Source organism: Tinamus guttatus, unplaced genomic scaffold (assembly GCF_059628265.1).
Source record: "Tinamus guttatus ecotype Peru unplaced genomic scaffold, ASM5962826v1 Tinamus_guttatus_pri_ptg000601l, whole genome shotgun sequence".
NCBI classification, from domain to species: domain Eukaryota; kingdom Metazoa; phylum Chordata; class Aves; order Tinamiformes; family Tinamidae; genus Tinamus; species Tinamus guttatus.
Window position 1 is genome coordinate 4,336,838 of NW_028289135.1, and position 15,405 is coordinate 4,352,242.

The 15,405-nt window shown below is 45.9% G+C and overlaps 1 long non-coding RNA gene across 1 annotated transcript in view; it reads right to left on the reverse strand.

Annotated features, from left to right (window-relative positions):
- Positions 1 to 11,017: 11,017 nt before the first annotated feature.
- Positions 11,018 to 15,405, reverse strand: part of LOC104576802 (uncharacterized) — a 31,343-nt gene continuing 26,955 nt past the window's right edge. The window contains exon 2 of the long non-coding RNA XR_729078.2: positions 11,018 to 11,087. This is a non-coding gene — a long non-coding RNA (uncharacterized LOC104576802). The remainder of the gene's footprint in view (positions 11,088 to 15,405) is intronic.

The following is a 15,405-nucleotide window of genomic DNA, read 5'->3' on the forward strand; positions in this document are numbered from 1 at the left end:
CCTCTGGGCATCATGTCGAGCAAGGACATAAATAGCAGTGAGGTGTGAGTTTTCACTTGCACTGCAACGTCAGTTTGAATCCTGCTACACTTCCCCTGGCTCCATAGTGCCGTTTGCACTTCCCCGTAAGAAAGCTGCTGCCCTTCGCAGAGGCTCTGAATCATCGTGCACAACGGCCCCCTGCACAGGAAACCGCAGGGTGCCCGATCTCGAGCGAGCCGCGGCACCACGGCCTTGCTCGAGCTCCAGGTGGTAACGCGCGGCCTTGGGCAGCCAGGAGCCGGGGCAGCCGGGAGCCCGGGGCAGGAGCGCAGCGAGCCGGGCGCCCTGGCCTCCCTGCTGCTCCCCCAGGAATGAGCCCCGTAATCCCCTGCGCCGCGGTCTTTCGCAGGCAGCACTGAGCTCTGCCACTCTGACCTTTTCACAGAGATGTGCCTGGACGTTGCGGCTCTCCCCTCTTTATAGCTCGGCCTCAAGAGAGAGCCGGCCTGACCGGCTCATCGAAATAGACTCCACGTTAAAGGTCAGGGAGGCACAGTGTGCCACTGTCTTTCAGAGGGCTGCCAGGCATGAGAACTCGGCTATCGTCTTCCCATGACAATGGCCGCAATTACGACTTGAAAATGGTACAAATGTAATCCTATTAACGTAACAATTTTGAGATTGTAATGCTGTGGTCCCAGATGCTGCTCTGAAAGGCGCACTGAATGCGCTGTGCAGTCTCCTCTCCACAGCACACTAAGGAGGATCTATGAGAAGCCGCCTTTTAAGGCTGGATGCCTCTCAAAGCTAATTAATCCTGCATTCATAGGGCCAAACTCTTATGTTCCTGGTAAGCTAGTTGGGTCTGGTGGAAAGAAAGAGTGAAAAATCCTAGAGTCTCAGAAGTCATCAAGACGCAGCAAAAAAACAAGAACTTTAGGCACGTGAGCAGCTCTCCCAGCCATACACAAATTACTTCCGTATTTTACAAGTTTTGAAAAGCATGCATATAAGCTTTGCAAAGCAGCAAATCTGGTCCTGAAGTCATGTGAAACCCAAGATCAAATACTGTTGATTATCTGAGCATAGGTGACATCATTCTCCAAAAGCTGTCTTATCAATGTTAACCAAAAGATAAGTATTTTTAATGTTTAACAACAGAAGCCCTGAAAACCTGCTCTACGTGTAGAATGTGAAATGGAGATTTGCATTGTATTCACAGTATAAGTGAGAAGCAATACACGCTCTGTTTTCTGTACTTAAGGGTTAGAATAAACCTGCCTGAACCACTGACAAAAACTCCAAAGCCTGTGATTTATTAGCTTTCAGGGGGAAAAAAAAGATCAATTCCTTGGCCTCTGTGCCTTTGCTCCCTCCACCAGATCAACTCCTTCCTCAAACCAAGGCGTCTTGTATCCTGTCTGGAAACTGCAGACATGGGATTGATACAAGGTTGGAGGTTCCTCACTGTTGCCTAGGAATTTCTGCAATTTCTCATCTCCATCACATCTCCATGGTGTACAGAAATATTATGATTCTTCATTTACAGCAGAGGAATTAAGACAAACACCCTAAAAGGTCTCTAAGGGACAACTGCGGTAGCTCCCGTCCAGTTTGTTCCAAAGAGCGTTGCCAGCCTGAACTGAGCTGACAGCATGGAGGGACCCAGCCTCGTCCTCCTGCCCTGGGCACAGAACGGGGTGGAAGTGGCAAGTGGCCGGCAGAGCCCTGGGCACCACTGGTGACCAGCTGCTCTTCAGCTTTTATGGCAAGCCCAGCTGGACCCGAGCTCCTCGCCACACAACATAAGCACAGGCACAAGGAGAGAAAGGAGCGGGAATGTGGATATACCAGATTCCTCCACAAGCATCACAGGCAGAACAGAGTGTTTGGCTGGTGGCAGAGGCCAGGTAACGCCTGGGTAATATGTGGTGCCTTGCAGTAAGACTGACCATCCTCCCTCCTCCTCTGCTGCGATGAACAGCCCTGGATGTCACGGATGGAGGCGGACAACAGCACAGCGTGTTCAAGACAATGTGTATGCAAGACAATGCGCTTGCCAATGCTGCAGAGGATATAAATGCAGAGGGACAGTCCCTGCCTGCGTACCAATAAACAGGACAGGGCTTTTCCCTATCCGCCCGTCACCTCCTCCATTCCCAGCCCACACTGCATTCCTGCAGGCCTCAGCACAGCAGGAGGAAGGCAAGCCTCAAGCTGTAGCACTCCCTGCACAGTAACGTGATTAATTCACTTCCTTCATCTGCTTTAGATATGATGAGAGAGCAGAGAGCACACAGTGTAGCGCAGGGCTAACGTCACCTTCCTGCAAGACACGGCTCGTGTGGCAGGGAGATGCACTTGAGCCCTGTCCTCCGCAAGGAGCAGCTACCGTGCACCCTGAGCAGTTCTAGAAACGAGTTGCTCTAAGAAGGATATGAAACCTTGTCATTTGGAAGGCTGGAGGTGATGGCAGGGGGTTCTGGTGTGATTGCACTGGGCACCCGATGCACTGCTGCAGGCCATCCCCTGTGAGGATGAGGCTCAGGCACCTCCTCGTAGCGGTGCCTTGTGGTTTGCTGCAAGGAGGTGCCACTGTCCTGCTCTAAAGCACTGCTGTAGCTGCAGAAACGTATTCCCCGTGGCTAGATAGCTGCAACAAAATCACTCAAGTGAGGCTCAGATAAAAACAACCAAAGTGTTAATTTACAGCACCCAAAATAGATCGCAGTTACAGAAGTTTATAAAGTGTTCCCATAGAGAGCATTATACACACTGGCACGTGAAGGACCACACTGTTAGACACGAAAGGGTTTTCTTTTTCTACTGCACAACCCTCTCTATCTGCTTAAACCTGGCATCTGCTTAGTGACCCCCAGCAATTCTTGAATAGGGCAGTTGCAAAGAAATCCACGTTGGACTAAAATAGTGGAGGAACTATTGGTCAGGCAAGGGGTAGCTATATTATAAATATTTAAGAAAATGCATCACAGCAATGGAATGAAGAGAAAAAGGGCTAGTGCTTGTTCTTAGAGATCTGCAGAACTTAACTAGTCATATCTTTGACTTTATAGGAAAAAAGGAAAGACAGGAAGATGATGGCAAGCACTTGTGGCAAGACATATGGTGTAAAATAAGGAAGATGCCAGGCAGTACTTGTTTTGAGTTTCATGAGTAAAGCAGGGCCATTTCCAACAGCCAGATGCCCATTAAATGTTATTTTTGGACACCACTTCAGAACTGACTTGGAGGGAAGTGTGACATTTCTGAGTCACCTCTACCACTTCCTGCAACACCTGGGGCTTACTTTAAAGGCTCTCATTTAGATACTGAGAATTTGCTTGCTGTTCAGCATGAAAATAACACAATTTACTTTCGTTTTTTTTTTTTCTCTAAAGCTCTGCTGAAAGTATGATCTGTGATGCAACAGCCTCCTGTGCAGATACAGGCCCCATATGCAGTTCATACGGCATGATGAAAGAGCAATTTAAAAGTAATCAGTCATCTGTTACTTCTCCCAGGAGGTAATCAGCAACATGTAACTGCTTTCTGCTTGGATCCAGTAATCAGTGATAAGACAATTTCTTTTTCAAAGACGCCTAAACAGCCCATCCTGTATCCTGAACACTGATCAAGCATTTCACTGTTTCCTCTGACTGCACAGTAAGCTGTGGCCTCCTCAACCTCAAACACATGCAGCGGCGTTTGAGGCATAAACTGAAATTATTTTGAAGGAAAGCTCCGAGGCTCTGCCTTGGTGGAGGATCCACTGATCTCATTTGCGTCTGTAGTGTCTTGACCTGCTCATGTCAGATCACTTCAGGAAGACAGAATGCACGGCCCTGAAATGCAAACAAATCGCATGAAAACAATTCCAGAGAAAAGCTAATTCTATTAAAAAAAAGAAGTTTCTTCAGTTTCATATTCAGTTTATTTTTACAAATTTCCTCTATTTAAAAATATTTAAATATTCCCCTTGCTGGAGATGTAAAACTCTGATGAATTCATATTCTATGAAACCACTCAGTCTCTAAACTCTGTTTTGATAGTTAGTGCATTAAAAAGGCAAGGGCAGATTTTCTACCTTGGTATTACAGAAATTGCACAACATTTCATATCCTATCCAAAAACATTTGCAATGTTTCAAAAGAGAAAGCTGGATAAGGAACATTTTGGTGCTATGAAGACATAATTTTTTATTAAAAGCAGTTAACGCTTGCAAAGGATCAACCCAAATGTCTCCATAAGCAGGGCATCTATTAAAACAGCTACTTGGACAGGATATGACAGGGGAATGTTTAGTCTGTTTCCAAAAAAAAAAAAAAAAAAAAAGGCAAAAATGAGCAAAGAGAGTCATATCCTAACTTTTGGTGAATGGCTGAGAGCTTTTCGTATCATGTAGAAATGCCAAAGGTGAAAGAGGAACAGGCGTTTTTTTTTTCTGCTAGAAATATCTCTCGGTGAACCACTGCAGCCCGTGCTGGAGGTAGATGAGGACGCAGTCTGGGCTGCAGAGCCCTTGGCCGAGCGGCGTCTCTGCAGCCAGATCAGCGCTTGGTCGGGCCAAGCCGGCGTCCCAGGCCCCGGCCAGCCGGCCGCGTCCATGCCCGCTCCACGTCAGTCCCGGCTCGGCTCCGAGGCCGGCCCAGACACGCTGCAGGGCCCTGCACCGGCAGCGCGGTGGGGATAGCAGAAACTCCAGCTGAGACAGGGATGGACAGCTGTGAGGAGGAAAGGAACTGGCTCTTAAACCTGCTGTTAGCTGTAAATAATTGTATGGTGTGTTGAAGAGCAAAGTCAAGAGTGGCAACCAGGCCGCTTGGGTTTGCACCAGTGCAGAGCTTCCCGTGGGCACTTTCCTCTGTGGGGCATTTTTATTCCCTGCTGCATCTGAGCTGGGGGCTGCCCCTTCCAGGTGGAGGCTCTCGTGGGACCCAGCAGCAAGGGTGAGGAGACTCGGCCAGCCTCGGGTCTGGACATGAGCCCTCTTCAAGCAACACATATAAACAGAGGTGCCAAAATAACCCACACACCTCCGCTGAGCAAGTACATGATGCTCAGCCTGGCCAGCAACCACGTGGTTTCCCTGTGCAGTGAAGATCCATACAGCAGATGAAGGGTCTCACACAGCTTTTCCAAGTTACCCACTCTTTGATAGTCTGCCATGGGATCTGGATCCCACCCATGAGAAACTTCTTACAGTAACGGAATTGCAGCAGGACACTCTGAGGCCTGCTAAGCAAAGGGCCCTTGTGCATCTTCTTTTACCATACCAAAGTGCTTTTGGATCTGACTGATATGATCTTCAAGAAGCCAAGTCAGCCAGCTAACCTCCTCTTAGCAGAGGGTCCATGGGGAAACCCAACAAGGGGAATCCATTTTTAGAAAGGATTGGTTGGATTATGGGGGTGCAAAGTCTTACGGATACCAGGTGAGGCCTATCCATGGAGATGCTAGGAGATTATGAAAACACTCCTTTCCTACTAAACAGATCACTTTCTGAGGGCAATTCCATTTTAGAGATGGGTGGAATTTAAAGTGCAAAATGATCTGAATATGGCTAGAACCCTGGATTTTGATCATGAAGCCCATGTGATACTGTAGAGACGAAGATCTGCCCTACGGTAATGTGGTGAGGAAGCAGTGTTTGCTGAGCAAAGAGCAAACCGACCGCCACAGAGACTTTCTAAGAGCTCCAGTTGCTCCAGTGCTTTGGGTAGATTCTAAATTTAAGGGGAGAGTTCACTTGTTTTAAATTTCTTTTTCATTTTTTTCTGGGATATTGACTAAAAGGCACAGAAGAATGTAATGTGGAAAACAAATAGCCTATTTAAAAAATAACAAACTTATCACTGCATGAAGCCTCCAGGGGCTTGGAGGTTTAATACAGGTATACAGCTGGACGTTCAGCTCTGAAAAATGAGGCTGGGCAGAATACAATGAAATGATCCTCTTTCCAGCTGGACTTATTTTACAGCCTGTCAGCCCATACTAAATGGAAGAGAGAGAGAAAAAAAAAAAAACAGTTATGATGTGCATCCAAGCTGAGATTTTTCTCATCAAACCTCTTTTTCCTTTTCTACAGGTAAACCTGGGAGTTTGCTTTTTTCAGCCAGCCTTTGAAAATCCATTGCAGGATGCAGCTAGTCATGAAACACATGAAACAAAACAGAGGAGCTGTTCTGGAACACCAAGCTGCCGTCCTTGTGGGACTCACCAGGAGATGCGTTCAGCATTTCTACTGGAAAAATGCACCTAGCAGATGCAAACACAAGCAAAGGAAGGTCTACAGAGAAGCTTCCACTTGAATATCCATTTTGTCTTTAGCTCAGCATCTACTGGGCCTAGCAGGCTGCCTGCTTAGTACTTGAAGGTCTAGAGGGATCTGAAATATGTGAAGCGGCATGGGACTGGCTGGGTGCTTGAGGCAGGTATCTCCCGTGAAAGGAAGGCAGCAAGATCCTGCACACCATGATGTTCTTTAGAAAATTCGAAGAAAATCCACTAATTTATAGTAAATCCTTCCTGATGACAGACTATAAAGCTCTGCAGTTAATCAAGCTGATTAAATGACTCAAACGTGTTAAGAACAGTTTTATCAAAACATTTACATTTCAGCTGAGTAGAGATTCATGTGACTTTGAATTGCAAAGTACACAGGTTGCCATGAGAAGTCTGGGAACATTAAGCATATGAAAAATAAACCCTCTTGCCCCCACCTCTCCCACTGTTCATTTAAACAAAGGAGCTCCCAGCTCATTCATTTCATTACCCTGCCAGGTATCTTTTGCTCTCTGGAAGTAGAGACATCACTTACCCACAGTGAAAGGTTTTTCCGAACATGTGATTCCAAAGGTGCCTTAGAAAACAAGTCCTGGCCAAAGTGCTGCAAAAGGTCCCGAACAGCAGAACTCCTTGCTTCAGCCATGGTGTCTCCCCAAGACATTTAACCAGGGAAAATGATCGGCTGATCTCTTAGGCCTGAGAGCATTTATAGAAGAAACACTTCTCAAAGGGCACATGATGCAAACATACACATAGCTGTCTGGAAGGTTAAAGTAATTCAGCAAGGGGATTTGTTCCTTTTGTATAAACCTGCTCAGCTCCAGTCATCACAGTTAGGTCCTGTAAAGGTCTTAGATGCCTAAGGACTAAAATTAGGTACTCAATTCTCCTCTTTAGCTGTCGCCTAACCCTGGAGATGCATGCTGCCGAGGGCCACTTAAAACTCCTCCGACATCTTACGTCCTTCAGAACACGTCCATCAATGACAGAGCTGAGCAGGTTGGTGGCAAATTCTCAGTATATCTATTGGGACCCACAAACAACATGTTTCCTCAGGCACCTCACCTGTTGGGGCTGAGCTTCAATCCTGCAATGCCATGTAATGCCCTAATCTGCTGGAGGATATCGATCTGAAAGCCCTTTGTAGAAATATGTATGTGCTCCTCTGAAATATGGATTTCACCTCTTCACAGTAATGCTGGCTTGGCAAACTGATTTACTATTATTTGATTATTTTGCCTGGTGGCGTTTGGGGATTTTCAGTACATTTTCATGTACATTAAGGCACTCAGTAATACACAGATAGTCAGACATATTAGGGCTGGCCAAAGACTAAGCTGGCTTTTAGGGTTTCCTCTGAGTTGATGGAGAAAGAGGCAGTCTTTCACAGCAGTTCACTCTACCTATTTTAGGACAGGATGAATAATCCTGTGAAGGTGGCTATCTCTGCTATCTGGAAAGCAAAGTCATGATGGAGGGACTTACACTCAGTGTCTCACTTCTAGCCAGCTAAAACATGGCACAACCCCCTTCCCTAAAGAGTGCTACCATCCCAAATATTCCCAGTGACATAGACACCAAATGGGTAACAAAGCATGCCTAGTGTCCAACTACAGCAGCAGGTATGGCTCTGGGCCTGCACTGCAATCCTCACAGCAGTTAGATCATGTGCAGGCAGAAGGGAGCTTAGCATGGCCTTCAGATCCTTCTCAAATATTGAGCCCATTTCATTGATGAGTCTTTTTTGATGCTGCCATATACACTGACAACCAAGGCAGCTAATATGAACTTAGTACTACATGTCTGCCCAGCACAGCAGCCACAATAATGTCAGACACATGAAGGATTTGAACAGTGAGATGACACAAGTAAAGCTAAAAAGGCCATGGAAACTTGCCTTTCCCATTTCCCTTTGTCTAAGAGCATGTTCCAGGAGAAGATCTGCAGATGCAGCATCTTATGGTGAGTTCTGCTTAGGCAAAGCCAAACTTGGCATTGACCCTCTATCTTCCATGCCATGTGCTTTATTCATCTGAGAGTTGTTTTTCCTGCAGGGGAGGGTGGATTGGCAGGTATGCAAAGAAATTCATTAAACTAACTTTGTTTCATTCTTTGTGCTGGCCGCCATCTTCATTTTAAGTTTTAATTCTCATGCCCAGAATGATCCTGAAACAAAGACATCCTCTCTTGGAACACACAAATATTGGTGAAAGGAGGGTCCGGAAATCCATGCTCCTTGGACAAGCCTGTTAAGGTTACAAGTTGTGACTGGTGTATTTCTAAAGAGAGTGGTAGAAACCAAGAGGCTGATGATAAAAGTAACACATTATGAAATCCAATATACTGGCATGCAATGCCACAACCTGAGTATTGGTAAAGGTACCTTATCTACCTATGAGCAAGCCACTTGCTTTTGTAGCAACAGGTTTCTCAGAGAATGCCTGTAGTGAGCTACCTATTCTATCAGATAAATGGTATCCTTTTTCATGAAGGGAAAGACATTTTATTATTTTAGGTTCAGGGATTCTGGACAGTTTCTTTCAAAAGTGGCTGAGATTAAACAGTCAAAGAAAATTTATGTCCTTAAACTTAATGGGGCTTGAATACTAGAAGTAACCACCTAGAAATGGACAGATGCCTGAACAGTAGCAGGAATCTGCAAGATGAGGGTTTTAATGTTCACAGAAACTGCCAGCAGCTCCAGATAGTGACCATTAGGAATATATTTGCAATTTGCATGTTCTGGTCTTTAAATATACTTTTTTTTTTTGGTTAAAAAAAAGTTTCCCTTCGTTCTCAGGGTTCTGTGATCTTTCTGCACCAACTGGTTTCCAGGTCTCTGCATAAGCTCTAGCCAGTTTTCTTTACCTATTCAAAACAAAGCTTGAAAGGATTCAGACCTCAAATGAAGAAAAATTAATATGGCAGCTACAGACAAACGAAGTGGAGCATTTGGCTCCTCTAACTTTGGCGAAGCCTCCAACTCACTGCCTTTTTTAATGCAATGTTACTGGGAATCCACATGGAGAAAGCCCAATGCCTTTTTCCTTTCCCTGACTCGGGGGTTAGGTCCAAAACCTAAACTATTTCTACCTCTAATGCCTGCAGGAAGTATAATAGTCAAAAAGGTTTCTTAAGGAGAAGAAAATCTGCATAAGCATCTTTGTGAAGCTCTTGAAGCAGTGTATGTTTTACAGGCTTAAGTGTCATCTGCAAGCTAACTTGAAATCGGCTTCCTTCATGTCCTAATGCACTTCTTAAAATATAAAAATGAAACATTGCCTGCACACACAAAGTACACCCATCATTGCACAGCTTTTAACAGTCAGCTCTTAAAAACCTCTACCCAGCTTCAGCTAGAATGCTCTAGTGTCCAGAATAACTTAAGGGCTGGCCTGAGACACCCCTTGCCAATCCTTCCTCAGATAGCCTTGATCACCATGTTAATGCCGCTTCCTTCCCGTGCAGCTGGAAAACACCTGGAGCATGCTGACTGCATTCCGCAGGAATTGCATGGTATGGACAGAAATTGATTCCCAGCTATGGAACTATGAAGCTATAAAGCTTTTATAAAGCTTTTTTTCTAATATATATATTTTGAAAGGTTCATTTTGGATTTAGATATGAAGGAAAAGTGCATACACTTTGGTTTATTGTCATGTTAAAAAAATCCTTTCTGAGATGAGGGGAGTGGGAAGGAAAACTGCACCTAACAACTCCCGCCTGGAAGATGAGTAATACATGGAAACGTATTTGGAAACATGATCTGCAGCAGCTGATGCTGAAAAACGCCTAACACAGAGGTAAGAGTACATAGCAAACTAGATGCTAGTTTATAAAATGAGATGGAGCGACTTTTAAGTGCAATGAGGCAAAGAGGCATCATATTTTAAAGCAGAAGTAACATAGTTCTTCTTTCCAGCATATTGAGTAGAGAAAGCAAACACAGGCACTTGTATGCCAAAGAAATGCTGGCATATTGGAAAGCAGGAAGTAAAGAACAAGAATTGAATAACTAAAGGAAAGATTAAATAATTAAATCTTATAGTTTTTTGTAAATAAATCACTAAGGAAAGATAAAAGTCATTTGAAGGTGTCAGCATCGAGGAGAAAGTGTTGTTTACACTGCTCTAAATGAGGTGCAACAAGAAAGGAAAATATTTCTTCCGGCAGCAAAAGAAAGTGCAGGCTGGCAGTGAGTGCTGCTGGCCCAGCAGTCGTTAACCTCCGCGGCCCTGTGAGGCTCACACCAAAACCTTCATCTGCGTAGGAGCCGCAAGACAAGCAGAGAGAGGTTTCCAGCATGCTTCACAACTGCAATGACAGAAAGCGTCGTGCTGTGCCGTGGAGCAGACCAGCGCCAAGCACGGCGCGGGGTCGTGGCCAGCTCAGCCATCCCGGCTGCATTTCTTCCTTCCACAGGTGGAAAGCCAGGTCACACAGCAGGCCCTGACCAGGCAGCCCAGATACCACCCGAGCGGGGAGCTGCCCTTGCCCGTGTGAGAGCTGCGGGAGCTCTTGCTCCTGGCTCCAGCTCCATCCGGCAATTTAAAGCTAACAAGCACTTGCAAATGTCCTTTTGTGAATGATGACTGTGCATCATTGGAGAGGCAGCAAAGAGGAGCAAAGGCCACGACAGCCCCTCTATTGCAAACATCTGGATGCTGCAGTGAGTGGAAATGACTTATATCTGTGAGAACGGCTTACCAAAGGGGTCAGACAGCTGTGGGTGGCCATCCAAGGGTTTCGTCTTTGATATCAGCCGCCCGCTCAGAGGCCAGTTTTCTAGAAGAAGCCACCAGATGCTCCATGTCAGATCTCTACGGAAAAGGATTAGTCTGATTAGCATTTTAAGTATGCTGCCCATAATGTGCCTACAGCTCCAGCTTTAGCTCCAGCGATGCTGCCTTCCCTCTTGTGGTTTTTGACATCAACATAATTGTCAACGGAACGCTAGAACTGCATAATTCACAGCTGTGCTTGTTATTTATTCTGCGTATAGCTCATGCATATGTAGTCAGACACTGGCCAAACTCACAGCAATAGTTTAGGATCACATTTCATGTCTTTTCCTTTATCTTTCTCTTAACAACGAGCGAAAGACAAGCCCCAAGTGTTTCCCTTCATGCTTTACCATTGTTAAATATAATTTCTTCTTAGCATTTGATTCACTAGAAAACCATAAGGTAATTGGTAAGCCTATAGTTCTTCCATGGAGCCTTCGAATGCTGTATTTACAAACACAGGTTGATATTAGCTTGTATAAATCAGCTTGCTAAATACATGGAGGCAGGATATCATGAATATAAACATCTTTTCTGTTGGAGCCATCCGCAGAGCTGAAGATTGTAATTTCATCGCTGTGAGCACTGTCTGTAGAGTTGCTTAACACTTCCCATTAATGACTGTTTTGTTACTTACAGCTTTGCCAAAGTTCAGCTGCTTGGGTTGAAATACTCTGTGCTGGATGTCTGCCTCAGGCTGAATCTTTTGGTAATTTTTAGCAAAAGTAATTCAACTGTCTCAGAGAGTACTATTAGCAAGATATATGTTAGCTTGCTCTGTTCAAATAAAGAGACTGAGTGCCTCTGACTTTTGAGACTGGCACTTAGCTAGGGAAGGGGAATGTGCCTTTGGTGTTCTCATAAAACTCTTCCAACCTGTGGTCAAGTTTCAAGTCCTCGACAAAACTGCACATGGTCATTGGACACTTGTTCAAGTGTGGCAGATAGTTTATCTGAGGACTCCATCTGTTTTTGTCTTTCTCTAGCCCACAGATACAGAGCATGGAAAGGCTTTCATTGCAGTTGCCCAGTTGCTGGAATCTCTTGTGGCAGTAGACACATGAATTTAGAGCTGAGTCCTCATATCAAGCACAGCTTCAAAAAAAATGTAGCAGCGCTAGAGCTCTTCAACACAAGCCTTGATTAACCCTCGGAGGACTATCCATCCTGGGTATTAAAAGAGGTTGTGGTGTTGTGGGAAAAAATATTTACATCTATATTTGATTCCGTAGCTAAAAGTTTTGCTTACACAGATGGGAGTTGAACTGCTGAGATGGCAAGGGCAATGTTAAATCAAGCATTTTCTAGTTTCTAGGTGCTTGACCCTGCGTACTTCACATGCTTTTCGTCTATGTTGGATATATGTCATTTCCTTGGTTTGCAAGGCAAACCGAAACAAAAATGTGGGAATTCCTTCATGTGGCTTTATAGTGGCAACCATGTGATTCATCAGCATATTTTCAAATGTTATTTTCAAATGTTAAATCTATAGTGCTTGAAAAGCAGAATAACTGGGAGCATTAACAGACCATCAGTCTCTGCTGAGGGAGCAGCCTGGAGTGAGTCACAGCCTTTGCCAGCGGGTTTCCCAAATAGTTGCTGACAATAGAAAACTGTGAGGCAGAAATACTTGAACCTGTTCTATCCCAGCCTTTGTAAGAAGTACAATCTTGCTGGCGTAGACATTCTCAAACCTGATTCTTCCTGCTCATAATCCTACCAACTTGTCTTCTGCCTTAGACCAGCTCTACTAACATCAGTCCCCTTCCCCAGGCTGGGAGTCCTCAGTCTTTGACTGCATTAGAGCTGCCTGCCTCCCTTGGCCACCTCCTACCCTTCTTGGCCTGTCAGTACCAACACTCACGCACTGCCTAAGCAGCAGCCCAGGGAATCTCCTGGCTCTTATGTCTGGTGCCCAGCAGCACAGCATCCCTGCCAGAATGGAAAAACAGCTTCAAATAATTGCTGCTCTGCACCTGCAACCCAAGGCTGGAATATGCCCACTGCACACTCATCAACGATTTAGCCACCAGACTTGAACAAGTCTCTAGTGAGCATGTGCCTTCAGAGAATTCAGTTTCTATCTCTAAGAAGTTTCTGGTGAGTGCCTGAGATCTGAAGCTTTTTTTCTTTCCTAAGGTTTCCGAGTTCAACTATTTTTTTTCCTCCTGAAGAACAACCAAAGTCACATTCTTGATATCTGCCTATTTTCAAGTCTCTGCTCCAAAGGCAAAAGGTGTTAGAGTTTCCCAACAGGCAATTTTGAGAACATGTTTGAATATAAGGAAAAAAATGTATGTGTCTCTTTCTTGTAAGCAAGCAAAAGCATTTTTACTGAAACTTCTCAAACACATTCAGCCTAAGACAGACACCCCGGGTGGAAAAATTCAGCTAAGTGGTGATTGAAGTTTGCGAGGGTTATAAGCAGCTAAAATTTTGGTCTTATAATAAGAAGCATTGGACAGCCTTAAAAAAACTAAGGCCACCAATATCATCGCTTAGGTGTAATTTAAACTGAATTTCTGCCAATCAGCAGTGGAGAAGAACAAAAAATGAATGCATCCAGTGGTAAATTCCCCAAATTTGGGACTGTCTTTGTATTCTCTAGGAAAATAATGGTGTATGAACCCCGTCCCTTCTGAAGTGACTGTAGTCTGCCATGAGCTGTTTTGACAGAAGCTGTTGGCTTAGGCTCTAGATGATCCAAATCCATTGCCATAGCAAACCCTGTATTGGGGAGTCAGGCCCAGCAAAGCAGAGACACCTGTGCCGGCTCCAGGTGACCCTGCTCTGGGACCCAGGCAGTATCTCCTCACTTTGCAAGGAGACTTGGCCTGGGCAGAGACCACACACATGCCTGCACCACCCTGGGGCAGACCTGGCTGCAGAGGCACATGCAACCTTTTCCAATTTATTATGAACTTGTGCACTTGTGGATTATTTAGAGCCTTAGAAAATCCTAAGAAAACGGTGCTATCGAGCAGAGAGAAAGCACAGAGCAGTTAGTGTTTTGGAACAGACACCTCTCATTGCTTTGCAATGATCCCACGACGTGACTAACTGCACTGCGCTGCACCCCACCTCCCAGGTGCTGAAGCATTTCTACCTCCCACAGGCTTCCCCCGTCATCCCACGTCCCTAAAAATAGAGCCTGGTGCCTGCCCCATGGCCCCTGCCTTGCTCCCGCCCGCTCCAGGAGAGCGGCCTGGCCCCCCGGCCTGCTCACGGAGCAGGAGCTCTCCATTCACGGAGCCTTCCCAGGAAGAGCTGCCTGCGGCGTCTCGCACACGCCAGGCCTGTCTGGGTCAGGAAGCATCTTTAGCTGAGCTGTGATCCTCTGCCACCTCATTGCGAAGCATGGGCCAAAGCTCTTTCTTGTTTGTTTGGACACAAATGAGAGGCAGGGAGCTCTTCTGCAGGCAGATGAGCTCGGCTCGTCCTTCCTTCCTTCCTTTCATCCAGCTCCTTGTTCAGAACAGGCCCGTGGGGCTGGGCAGCCCCTGCGTACCAAGGAGAGCCACGCGGCACTGGCCAAATGGTTGGTTCTTCTCCCTGCAGCACAGGCGGAGGACAGCGCTACCCGGGACTGATCAGCAGGTACCAGCTTTTCACAGCACCATCCTCAAACCCTCTTACATAAGAGCACTGTGATGCCTGGTCCTCGCAAACAGGAACTGTTTTTTTTTATTAAATTTGCTGACAACTGAAAGGCGGGGGCGGGGGGGGGGGGGAGCTTGGAAGAAAGAAGGGTGCTTTCGTTTCTGTGCTTTTAATTTTGCCTGGGAAATGCAGAAAAGCTGCCCGTAGCCGCAGAGGACTGTGCAGTCACTCCTGCAGGAGCAGGCAGGTGATACAAGTACGTGGGCCCGCGAGGCCAGTGACGCAGCACCAGGTGCTGTGGCAGCAGCCTGCACAGGCAGCGCGTGCATAACATTCCTCATGAATAATTAAAAACCAAGTCTGCTCACTCATTCCTGCCCTCTAACCCCACTCCCTCTTTCTTCTGTAACTCCATTTTTAACTCTCTTGCTTCTTTTCACCTCTCGTCTAACATATATTTTTATTCCTTCTGCGAAGGAGGCGGAGCAGGGAATATCAGTGGTGCTTTGGGGCTTTTATAGATGATGAATTTACAAGACAGAGGACTGCAGCAAACGCCCTGAACACCCCATCCAGCGGCCCCCTTCCTCCCCTCCGTCAAAGTTCACGCCGTTTACCATGCAAGCTTCCTGCCGCCTGCCCAGTCAGCTCGCTATTCATAGGCAAACTTGTGCTCCTCCACTTGGCTCCTGAAGAATAAGTATAAAAAGCACTGAACGTCTTGCTGCTGAGCCAGCAGGAAACTCAAACCGCT